Source organism: Sorex fumeus, unplaced genomic scaffold (genome assembly GCF_029834395.1).
Source record: "Sorex fumeus unplaced genomic scaffold, SorFum_2.1 ptg000007l, whole genome shotgun sequence".
NCBI lineage: Eukaryota > Metazoa > Chordata > Mammalia > Eulipotyphla > Soricidae > Sorex > Sorex fumeus.
This window is the reverse complement of record NW_026606064.1, coordinates 46,085,343-46,097,402: the sequence shown is the minus strand read 5'-3', so window position 1 is coordinate 46,097,402 and position 12,060 is coordinate 46,085,343. Positions and strand designations below refer to the sequence as shown.

Sequence of the window (12,060 nt, the reverse complement as noted above, 5' to 3'; positions counted from 1 at the left end):
TACTAGAACTAATAGTTTTTATTGACCTGTGAGTAAGAGCATCAACATTCTTTTTGGTAGATTTAATTTATTTATTTATTTATTTTTATCAAATCACCATGAGATACAATTACAAGCTTTCATGTTTGAGTTACAATCATACAATGTTCAAACACCCATCCCTCCACCAGTGCACATTCCCCACCACCAATATTCGCAGTATAACCCCTGTTTCCCATCCTCCCCCTGCCTCCCTGGCAGACAATTTCCTTCATACTCTCTCGACTTTTGGGCATTATGGTTTGCAATACAGATACTGAGAGGCCATCACTTTTGGTCCTTTATCTACTTTCAGCACACAGGTAGATTTTATTTTAATTACATTAATTTATTTATTGTTTTGGGATTATGCCCGACAATTCTCAGCAGTTATTTTTGACTCTATACACAGAGTGACACCCCTCCACAGACATACATACACTCCATCCAGCATCATTTTTTAAAAATTTTTATTAGTGAAACACCATGAGGTACAGTTGTTGACTTACACATTTTTGTGCTTGGGTTTCAGTTATACAATGATCGAGTACCTCGAGTACCCATCCCTCCACCAGTACCCATTCTCCATCACCACTGATCCCAGTATCCTTTCCATCCCCCACCCCCATCCCACTCCGTCTCTGTGGAAGGCATTCCCTTTTATTCTCTCTCTCTTTTTGGGTGCTGTGCTTTACAAAAGAGGCATTGAGTGGCAATCATGTTCGGTCTATAGTCTACTTTCAGCATGCATTTTCTATCCTGGGAGGATCCTCTGAACACCCTTTACTTAGTGCTCCCTTCTCTATCTGAGCTGCCTTTTTCCCTAGCATGTGTGGCTGGTCTCCAAGCCATGGAGTGAACCTCCTGGAACTTATCTCAACTATTCTTGGGTGTTAGTCTCCTATTTTGTTACTTTATATTCCCCAGATGAATGCAATCTTTCTATGTCTGTCCCTCTCTTTCTGATTCACTTCACTTAGCATGATACTTTCCATGTAGTACCACTTGTATGTAAATTTCATGACTTCATCTTTTATAACAGCTCCATTGTGTAGATGTACCAAAGTTTCTTTAACCAGTCATTTGTTCTCAGGCACTTGGGTTTTTTCCAGATTTTGGCTGTTGTGAACAGTGCTGCAATGAACATAGAAGTGCAGATGTCATTTCAACTATACTTTTTTGCCTCTCTGGGATATATTCCCAGGAGTGGTATTGCTGGGTCAAATGGGAGCTCAATTTCTAATTTTTTGAGAATCATTCATACTAAAAAGTACTGAACGAGTCAGCATTCCCATCAGCAGTGAAGGAAAGTCCAGCATCATTTTAAAGACCTTGCCAAGTCAGTCGCATGCATGGAATGTGCCTTAACCCCTGTGCTATCTCTCTGACCCTTCCTTTTGGTAGATTTTAATTCTACGTCCTGATTTCAGAATAATTTCAGAATGAATAGTTCTTCATACCATTCCAGACTAGAATTCTTCTGTTTCTCTCCTTTTGATCATCCCTGTAACTAGCAGAAAAGCTGAACCACTTGAAAGACTCTGATTCATCATTGTTTTCCCAGCAGCTAAGTTGTTTCATCCAGGGCATATGGTAAACACTCATACATATAGAAGGTTACAGGAATGGAAGAAATGGAATACCCCAAACCTGCTAGATTATGAAATGGGGAAAAAGAGAACCCCCATCATTTCTTTATCTGTCTCTCTCTTCTGCATACTGAAAAGCCACAGTGAGGGATTCGTAGTATAAATTATGGTAAAGATGCAGATTCTCAAGTAATGTGCCCAAGACTGAATTCTGAAGGCACATTTGTCAGGTGAGAGAGCAGCTACTAAATCTCAAAGTAGCTCACAGGATAATGGCACTATGCATCATGGTCTGAATTGGGAACAGTTCACAGTTTGCTTTTGGAGCTGCAGATGAGGTGAATGCTGATTATTAATTTGTGAATGGTGACTAATCTATGGTAAACAGCAAAATATGTTTTGGTTCCACTTATCCTTTGTCCATGTCATGATTTGGGCTGTAAGTTAAAATCAATCTTGATTTGCTTGAAACAGATGAATGATGCGAACAGAGAGTAGACAAGAAGAGTTGGGCTGCAAATGAGCAGATGGCTTCTACTTTATGTATTGTGTGTGCACATCTGTAAAGGTTGAAACAGACACAAAACTGATTTGCAGCGGTGAGGACTAGTAGAATTTTTTTAATCATTGGAATAATGTGTAAATATCCCAGTCATTTTATACTAATAACAATTTGACATTTTAAATCCAGTGTTAGCTCCTAGTCTGTGCAGTTACACACAATTCACTTAATCTTCAGCTTGACAACCTTTTTGAAGAGGACATGAAATGCTTGTTTCCATCTTATGTTCTGAAGATTTGAATTTGAAATAGCCTGATCCTTCACTCCTTTGCTCTGCATTAGGAATTAACATACTGGCTAAATTTGTACATGGGGAAAAGTTTCTCCCATTTTCACAGAAACGTGTATTTCTTTCTTTGACCCAGTATCTTAGATTAGCAGTTTATTTATATGGGTTGTCAGCTTTACCCCTTCAGTTTGTGAATTATACTAGAAGCCTAAGCTTTTTGAATTTTTTATATGAAATGGGATTACATATCATACATTAGTTTAATACATTAAGGTAATGTGGTTTAGTATCACAACCTTTAATGCATAAACATAAATATAACATAAGATATCATTATATAATTGTCATTGTATGGGTACATGTGATTATTTTTTTAATAGGAAAAATACGTCTGTTTCTATAACTGGAAAGTTGAGGAGCTTCTAGTTTCAGGAATGGCTGGACTCAGGACTCAAAAGGATGCAGTTAGATAGTGTCTTCATTCTATTCTGTCTCCTCTGATGTTGCTTTCATAATAAGAGACACAAAACATTCTTTTAACTTTTCCTTTTTTTATGGAGAGGACCTCCCTTGCTTGCTCAGGGCCCTGAGGCCCTTCCATGTGATATACAGCCCCATTTTTTTTTAATTTATTTTTTATTTTTAGTGAAACACCATGAGGTACAGTTGTAGATTTACAATTTTTTGTGCTTGGGTTTCAATTATACAATGATCAAATACCCATCCCTCCACCAGTGCCCATTTTCCACCACCATGGATAATATCCCTCCCACCCCCATCCCTCCCATCTCACCCTGCCTCTGTGGCAGGGCAGTCCCCTGTGTTCTCTCTCTCCTTTTGAGTGTTGTGGTCTGCAAAAGAGGCTTTGAGTGGCAAACATGTTCAGTCCATAGTCTACTTTCAACATGCATCTCCCCTCTTGGGAGGATCCTCCAAACACCCTTTATTTGGTGCTCCCTTCTCTAACTGAGCTGCCCTCTCCCGTAGAATGCCTGGCTGGCCTCTAAGCTATGGAGTAATCCTCCTGGTGTTGATCTCAGCTATTCTTGGGTATTAATCTCATATTTTGTTTCTTTATATTCCCCAGATGAATGCAATCTTTCTATGTCTATCCCTCTCTTTCTGACTCATTTCGCTTAGCATGATACTTTCCATGTTGTACCACTTGTATATAAATTTCATGACTTCATCTTTTCTAACAGCTACATAGTACTCCATTGTGTAGATGTACCAAAGTTTCTTTAACCAATCATCTGTTCTTGGGCATTCAGGTAGAACCTCCAAATAAGCTCTCAACAACCCCGTTTTTTTTCTATTTGATGATTGTATGTTCCATTCGAGCAATGTGCTGCAACCCAGTCCATCTGGTTCTGGGCCATCAAGCAGTGCTCAGGGACCATCTTTGCAGGGGATCAACTTGGGACTGTGCCTATGTAAGGCATGTGCCCTAGCACTTGGTGCTATCTCCCAGATCTTTTTTTAAGAGACTTTTTGAGTCATAGGTTTGTGTGAATTTGTAATTTTTCAATTAATTTTAAATGCATTTGTTCTTTTCCCTAAGAATCCCTGTCTAACTCTGCTATTGCCAGAGGATGTCTCTTTATTTGTCCTTTTGTTAACAAGAAATTTTTAACTATCCAATACAAGATTTACATTTAGGTTGTCATCTCTTGTATTTATTATTACCATACTCAGAGGAAGACCATTAGAATTTGATGTTCCCTGACTACCAGGGATCTTAGTGTATATGAGACCACATTAATAGTCAATCATCTTCTTTCTCTGTGAAATTGGCAAATTTGTACAGTGCAACCGGAAACATCGGGTTTGGAGTAATAGATGTTTTGCAGCATCAGCAGCAAGTGTGTCTGGAAAATCTTGTGCAAATGTTGTTATTGTTGTTGGTTTGTTACTAGTCCCTCTCCTGTGCCTTCTTGTGATGCATAAACAGCTGGAAGCAAATGACAGAGAGCAGGAGCATATGGCAAGTCATTCATAACTGAACCCCATGCCCGAGATGACCATCTTTCATGTCACAGTTGGAGGTCTTGGCACACCATTCAGGAATTTCACCATTAAATTAGGTTCTGTGAATCATATAATGAAGAAATAGAGAAAATTGTTTCAGTAGCCATGGTCCTCCTCTGCCAGCCCTGTGAAGCTTAGATGTTTGTGCTTTTATTTATTTTTTTTTAGATGTTTCTGTTTTTAAATTCAAGGATGTCACTGTTGGTGGAGGGCTTAGGAGAAGGAGTATGTCCATAAAGGCACATCAACATTTTTTCAGGGCAGTTAACAGATTATAGAATTTCACAGTTAGAGAGGGCTTGAAAGATGATCTAATGGTAGCTACTCCCTTTACAGAAGAAAATATCCAAGCTTAAGACAAAAAACTCAAATTAATAAATTTTCCCAGGTGCCAAGGAGAACAGAGGCATATACTTGTATGATGCACCCTGTGTTCTGGTCCCTAGCACTCACTCCATAGCCAAAAGCACCAACAGGAGTGACCCCTGAGTACCCCACCTGGGGATAGTTGCTGAGCATCACTGCCTGTGAAAAAGGGAAAGAAGGAAGGAAGGAAAAAAGGAAGGAAGGAAGGAAGGAAGGAAGGAAGGAAGGAAGGAAGGAAGGAAGGAAGGAAATAAGGAAAGAAATGTGGTCAGCATAGGACAGAGCTATGGCTTCTGTCTCCCAGTCCTGTCTTCTTCCTCTTACTCTATCATTTCCGAGAGCAATGTGGCCCTTCCTGAGTGAGAGTAAGGCTTCTTCCATACTGCTTCATAACTTGACTTTCAGAGTTTAAAAAGATGCAGGAAACAAAAGCAACTGGTGTTGGCACAGATGTGGTGAGAAAGGGACCCCCCTTCATTGCTGGTGGGAATGCCAAATGGTTCAGCTCTTTTGGAAAACAGTATGGATGATTCTCAAAAAATTAGAAATTGAAAGTAAAATAGCAGAAATCCAAAACCAACATTTAATTCTTGAACCCAGCTGTAGAAAGCAAATCACTTCACAATGCTTTTTCAGCATGTCTGATTTGGAGGGGGGGTAAACTCTAAATAATAGTGGTGAATCTTTTATTGAAACAATGAATCTAATCAAAGCAGATAGAGTGTTAACTAGAAGTCATCTGCCTCACAGGGTCTGGGAGGGGTGGGGGGTGGGGTTTTATTGGGGTTCTTCATGGTAAAAAATAAGTATTGGTAAAGGGAAATGTGTTTGATATTTGCATGACTGAGACCTAAACCTGAAAGCTTTGTAACCTTTCCCACAGTGATTCAATAAATAAATCAATAAATAAAAATAAAATGATTCAAAAAAAATTAGAAATTGAGCTCCCTTTTGACCCAGCAATACCACTCCTGGGAATATATCCCAGAGAGGCAAAAAAGTATAGTCGAAGTGACATCTGCACTTGTGTGTTCATTGCAGCACTCTTTACATTGGCTAGAATCTGGAAAAAACCTGAGTGCCCGAGAACAGATGACTGGTTAAAGAAACTTTGGTACATCTATACAATGGAGTACTATGTAGCTGTTAGAAAAGATGAAGTCATGAAATTTATATACAAGTGGTACTACATGGAAAGTATCATGCTAAGTGAAATGAGTCAGAAAGAGAGGGACAGACATAGAAAGATTGCATTTATCTGGGGAACATAAAATGGCAAAATAGGAGACTAACACCCAAGAATATCCGAGATAAGTATCAGGAGATTCATTCCATGGCTCGGAGGTCAGCCGCACATGCTAGGGGAAAAGGCAGCTCAGATAGCGAAGGGAGCACCAAATAAAGGGTGTTGGGAGGATTCTCCAGGATGGGAGATGCATGCTGAAAGTAGACTATAGACTGAACATGATTGCCACTCAATGCCCCTTTTGCAAACCACAGCACCCAAAAGGAGAGAGAGAACAAAAGGGAATGCCCTGCCACAGAGGCAGAGAGGGATGGGGGGGGGATGGAGGGTGGGAGGGATAGTGAGATCAGTGGTGGTGAAGAATGCACTGATGAAGGGAGAGTGTTCGATCATTGTATAACTGAAACCCAAGCACAAAAATTTGTAAGTCTACAACTGTACCTCATGGTGTTTCACTAATAAAAATTAAAAATAAGATAAATAAAAAGATGCAGGACTTGTGAGGGAAATATGGAAACTGGAACCACTTTAAATGACAGAATCCTCCAAGTCCAGAACTAGGCCTTATTCCACAGGCTGAAGCAAACAACAGGCACAGCTGAAGGATAATTCAATAATGTAGCAATCCTGCTGGGGTAGAAAAATGATAAGTTGAAACCAAACCAAACAAGATCTTTAAAATAGCAGCTAAGCAAGAGATAAAGTAAAAATGAAATCCATTTTTAATGCTCACATCAAGTAACTATTTTTGTAACTAAGAGTAAGAGAAAGAGTATCATCTTATGGTTTGGGGTGAATTGGGTTGGGGTGAATCAGGGAATTAATATTTGACTGATGCTGGCTTAGGCCTGCAATGCCCATTGTGTCACTTTGTACCCACTGAGCTGTGTCCAATGAAACACCTAGAACTCCACCTCAGGAATATCATCAAAACCTATCTCTCCAAATCTGTAAATTCTGGGTAAATTTTATGTCATACTTAAAGTAACTCAAGTTACTTTTTAAAAGGAGAGTATAAGAAAATCTAACATAGTGAAATATATTTGTAGCTTTCTTGACATCTGTCCACCAGAGTTATGAAACATAAGCCCTACCTTTAAGCAGTTCCCATTGAGTGATATAGCAAAGCTTTAATGAAGACTGAGCAAAATTTGAATTAAGTATAACCGATTTTGTTAGATTTTGGAATAATATGATTTGGAAACATTAGTCTAAATTTGTCTGTGATTTTTTGGTTTGTTTCTTTGTCTCATTTGTTTTCTTCAGGTATCGTTTGTTTCTGTGTGTGTTTTTTGTTAGTGTCTGGCTTGGGGATTTTTGGGGGATAGGGCAGTAGATGGGACCCTACCACGTAGAACTTGGGTGCAAACACCAGCAATGTGCCCAGAGATTCACTCTTTGCAGTGCTTAGGGATCTTACAGTATTGGGGATCACACAAACCCACACCGTCAGCATGCAAAGCATGTGCTCCACCCCATTAAACTAACACCTTAGGCTCTAGTCACTGCTTTAACTAAACGCAGGATTCGCCTTTTATTTTTCCAGACCCAAGTGTTCCTTTCAGTTTACTATTTTCCAAGTCTAGACCATTTCTTATTTCTTATTTCATCAATCTGTGAACAAAAAAGATCTAACTTTACTGACTTTATTTCACATACCGTTGCTTGTTCTTTCTCATATGCCCCTGAGACAGCAATAGTTACCTTATTTTACAGGGAGGAGATGGTCAGTCCAGAGGATTCAATAATATGGCTAAGATTATGGGGTAATTATCCCTTCCTCTGAGCTTCATAGCAGCTGCAGGTTTGATAAACATGTCTCAAATATCTTCATCCAGATCATAGCTAAAACTATTGTATAAATCCAGACCAAGTATGGCCCATTTCCAGGACCCTCCAGGCCGGTTAATCAGCATCTTTTGGGAATAGTTTTTCAACCACTTAGTAAGCCACCTTGTCAAATATGATACTCTGTTTATTGACATTATTATTGTTTTTGAAAATGCTTTTACCTATAAAAGTACCAAACACATTTTTTAAAGTTTAGCTATTTTAAACATTTGTAATTGGTTCTTTTATAATATGTAGCACATCCAGACAAAAATAAACTTCTCTAAGATCAAATTCTCTAAGTGGGACTGTTTATTTGGTTTGCATGCCAGAAACTTTCAAAGCCAAATCAGACCCAGTGAGTTCTGGCATCCCTACGTAATAATACCTAGAGGGCTTCTTCAACTCAGGATTATATATGATGAACAAAGAATTGGTGGAGAATCACTAAAACCCATGCTCTCTAATGAGGACTACATAAATTTTATTCTGCACCATTAAATTAACCAGAATATGCCATTATATTAGTGTCTGTTTCTTCTCTACTGGGGAGAAGGTAACACTAATCTGTAGACATTTTGTTCAAGAAAGGAACCGTTATGATCAGCAAACCCGAATCCTTCTCTTATCCCTTAACTGACTCATTCTTCTCAGAGTGGGGCTGGGTTAGTTTAGGGCCCTTATTACTAATTTAGGACAACAACATCAACAAAAATCCTAGTCTTTGTGAAAAACATGGTCTTTAGAAACAAAGTTTTCATCCTTTGATACCAATAGATTCTGTGTTTTGAAGCCAGTGTGTTCTCCAAAAGCTCCTTCTTGATTTACATAGGTGCATCCACCCAACTGAAAGTGCTGCCAGGCTCCCCTGAGGTTGCCGTAGCTATATTCTTACACTATTTATTCACGAGCCTTTCTAGAACTTACATAGTGAGTCTCTCCTACGTGCCCAGCACTGTGAAATCAAAAGGTATATAACTACACAGAAACATATGCAGACTCGAATTGGAAACGTATCAGAGCATAATGAACCCTATCACCAGACTGCTCACACTGAAGCATGAGGAACAGTCACAAAAGATATAATGACAAAAATAGAGCCTAGAGGGGTCAAGAGATGCATGTATCCATGTATGCATGCATGCATGCATACTTTGTAAGTACAGAACTATGGTTTGCTGCCTGCCCCCATGTGGCTCCCTAAGTCATTCTGTGTCATCCTGGTGATTGCCAGTGCCACAGGGCTCGAGCAGCTCCACCTTTTCTATTTTTCTTTTCTTTTTTCTTTTTCCTTTTTTCTATTTTGGGTCAGCGATGTTCAGGGGTTACTCCTGGCTCTGCACTCAGGAATTACTCCTGGCGGTACTTGGGGGACCATATGGGATGGCTGGGAATGAACTCAGGTCAGCTGTGTACAAGGCAGATGCCCTCCCCACTGTGCTGTCACTCCAACCCTCCACCTATTCAGGCCCCAGCATTGAACTGTCCAGTCAGTTTTGCTGAGTGTTTCCTGAACCCCTGAACACTGCTTGGGAGGAGTCACCATACCCAACATATAGAATCTAGATGTGGACTGTGTTCACCATTATGAAAGAAAGTCACAGTATTACATGAAAATGTAGATGGAAGGGCTAGGCAGGGTCCAAGTGTGGGAAGGAAAATGGGTTGGAGGGGATTTCCTTCTCACTAGTATATGACTTAGCAACAGGGCTGGGCTAGGCCAGAAGCAACTCTCCAGCCCTTTGCTGGGATGAGATTTGCATATTCAGAAATGGACAATAGGGAGTAGGATAGAAACCATGGGGCTGGACCTGGGATCAGATAAGGCTGGAAAGCGGAGAGGGTGGGGGGCATGAGCCTTGGGCCAATGCTGCATGCTATGCTTCTCATGGTTTTCATTATTAAGTACAGACGCCACCTTGGGGTTCCTGGGAATTGCTGCCAACTGCTTTCAGGGGCACTGTGAATTCCAGCACCACAGCACAAGGGTGGCAGGTGGGCAGGTGCAGTGTGTGGTGGGAGGTGCCACAGGAATCCTCTCTGGCTCACTGATTCATTAACAGACATCACAGAGAACTTAATCCCGACCTGCACAGATGCCTCCTCTGTCAGCGCCACAGCCAGAAATGGCGAGAACAGTGACCCTTGCACAGTTCACTCCCGGTATTGCCATTATTTACACTCCGCTGACTGAAAATGCTCACTTGCATAAACCCATGGACATAGTTTAAGGCAAATAAATCAACTTCTTGATTGTATCCCGAGCTCAATGCATTCTGACCCCCCAATTTTTTTTTATTTAAGTGGAAAGGAAAAAGAGAGAGAGAGGCTTTTAGTGCAGAAGATGGTGGCTTCTGCCTACAATTCGTAACTTCTTCACAGACACTTGTTTCAGTGATTCTAAATAGTTGAGGGTGGGTCTGAGTGCAGGAATCAGAATTGATAGAAATCTTGAAATATGTCGGACATGGCAGCTCTTTCTACTCAGCCCTTGTACTTCTTCCCCTTCATTGTGGTCCCTTCATCTCAGTGTCGCTGGCCTTCTTGCTAAGCTCAGGCTACTGGGTGTTCTATAGTCCTGTTGGATGCTCTGCCCTGGACCTAAGTGGGAAGCTTTTACAGACAGCCCTAGTGTCCCTCGGCCCCATAGCAATGCTTGCTATTTCTCAGTTGAGCAGTAAATTCTCCCATTATGAAAGAGCTGGGAGCTGTTTTATAAAGAGTAAGGAAGATGCCAGAAGAGATGAAAGAGGAAAAGATGCACGTCAAATGAATAGACAGTTGTGTTGTGAAAAGGTAGCAATAACTAACCAGGGAAGCAGTCTTAAGTATCCATTAACAGATCAAGAATATGTGGGATGTCCATGTATAACAAAATACCAGTGAAGACAAAGATACCACCATTTGATACAGTATGGAGGGAATTGGTCCAAGTGAACTAAGTCAGAGAAAGACAAATATAATACAACCTTATTTATGTTTGGAATATACATATCTTATAGAAAAATAGATCTGATATGTGGTGGGTGTTTATCAGAGGCATAGACGGGGAGAATTAGATGCAGGTGGTCAGTGTCCAGACATCCAGTAATAAGATAAGTGCAGGAGATTGAAACATACAACATAATAACTATAGTTAACATTGTTTTGTGTAATTAAAACCTTCTAAGAGAGTAGATTCTAAAATTTCTCATCAGATGGGAGAAACAGACCTCTTTTCTTCTGATTCAGGATATAAGGTGATAGATTTTTTTTAAGGTTATTTTGGAAAACAGTTTGTTGTATTTGTTAGTCATTAGGCTGTACCCGTTAAACCTGGCTAGTACTCCATGTCACAAATAACTATGAGAAGCCAGAGGGGGAAAGCAAGAAGAACATCACCGGAAGAACATCATCAGACACAGAGAGTGAGGGAAGCTGGACATAGAGTGATGGGACACAAGGACACAGGGTGTCTAAGATTTGTGAGAAAACAGCTGTACAAAGAGCTGTCTGTACTCTTGGGGGAAATAGAGAGAATTCAAAGAGAAAGTAGCTAGAGAATAAAGGCAGAATTGGTCACCCAATGAGGTTCAAACACTGAGTAGGGAATCGAGCTTTGAGGATTCTGAGATGTGGGGAAATTCAGCCACAGGAGTGTATGGGCAAAGCACTTGCTCTGGGTCAGCCCCTACAGGATAAGCCCCGCCTAAAGAAATAACATTCTTGCCCTGGAGTGAACTAACTCAGAAATTGAGTGGATTTTAAGTGTGAAAAATGGTGTGTGTGTGTGTGTGTGTGTGTGTGTGTGTGTGTGTGATCTGAATTTGGGGAAAGGGGATTTAAGGAGAGAGAAGATAGGGAACTGGTGTTTATAATACTCACCTGCAGTAACCTGATGTGAGAATGCTTTCTGGTTTTCTGGAATTAGAAATAGCTAGTAATAGTAAAAAAAAAATGTGTGTGTATGTGTGTGTAATAGGAATGTTTCTACTCTCTAGATTTTTGATTCATCTCCCTTGGAAAGCATTGGCATTTCTGCCTAATGAAACAAAACAGGATTTTAAAATCTGGTTTCTGTGCTCCTAGATACTAAACATAGATACTATACCTCTTTGAACCCATATCATGAAAAACCTTACATCTTTTGAGAATGGAATTTCCTAAAACACACAGTCAACAGACCCTGGGAAATGAGCCTTGACAATCTCTT

At 40.2% G+C, this 12,060-nt stretch overlaps 1 protein-coding gene across 2 annotated transcripts in view; it reads left to right on the top strand.

The window, feature by feature from the left end:
• SMYD3 (SET and MYND domain containing 3) overlaps window positions 1-12,060 on the top strand; it is an 853,166-nt gene that overhangs the window by 791,046 nt on the left and 50,060 nt on the right. The window lies entirely within an intron of this gene.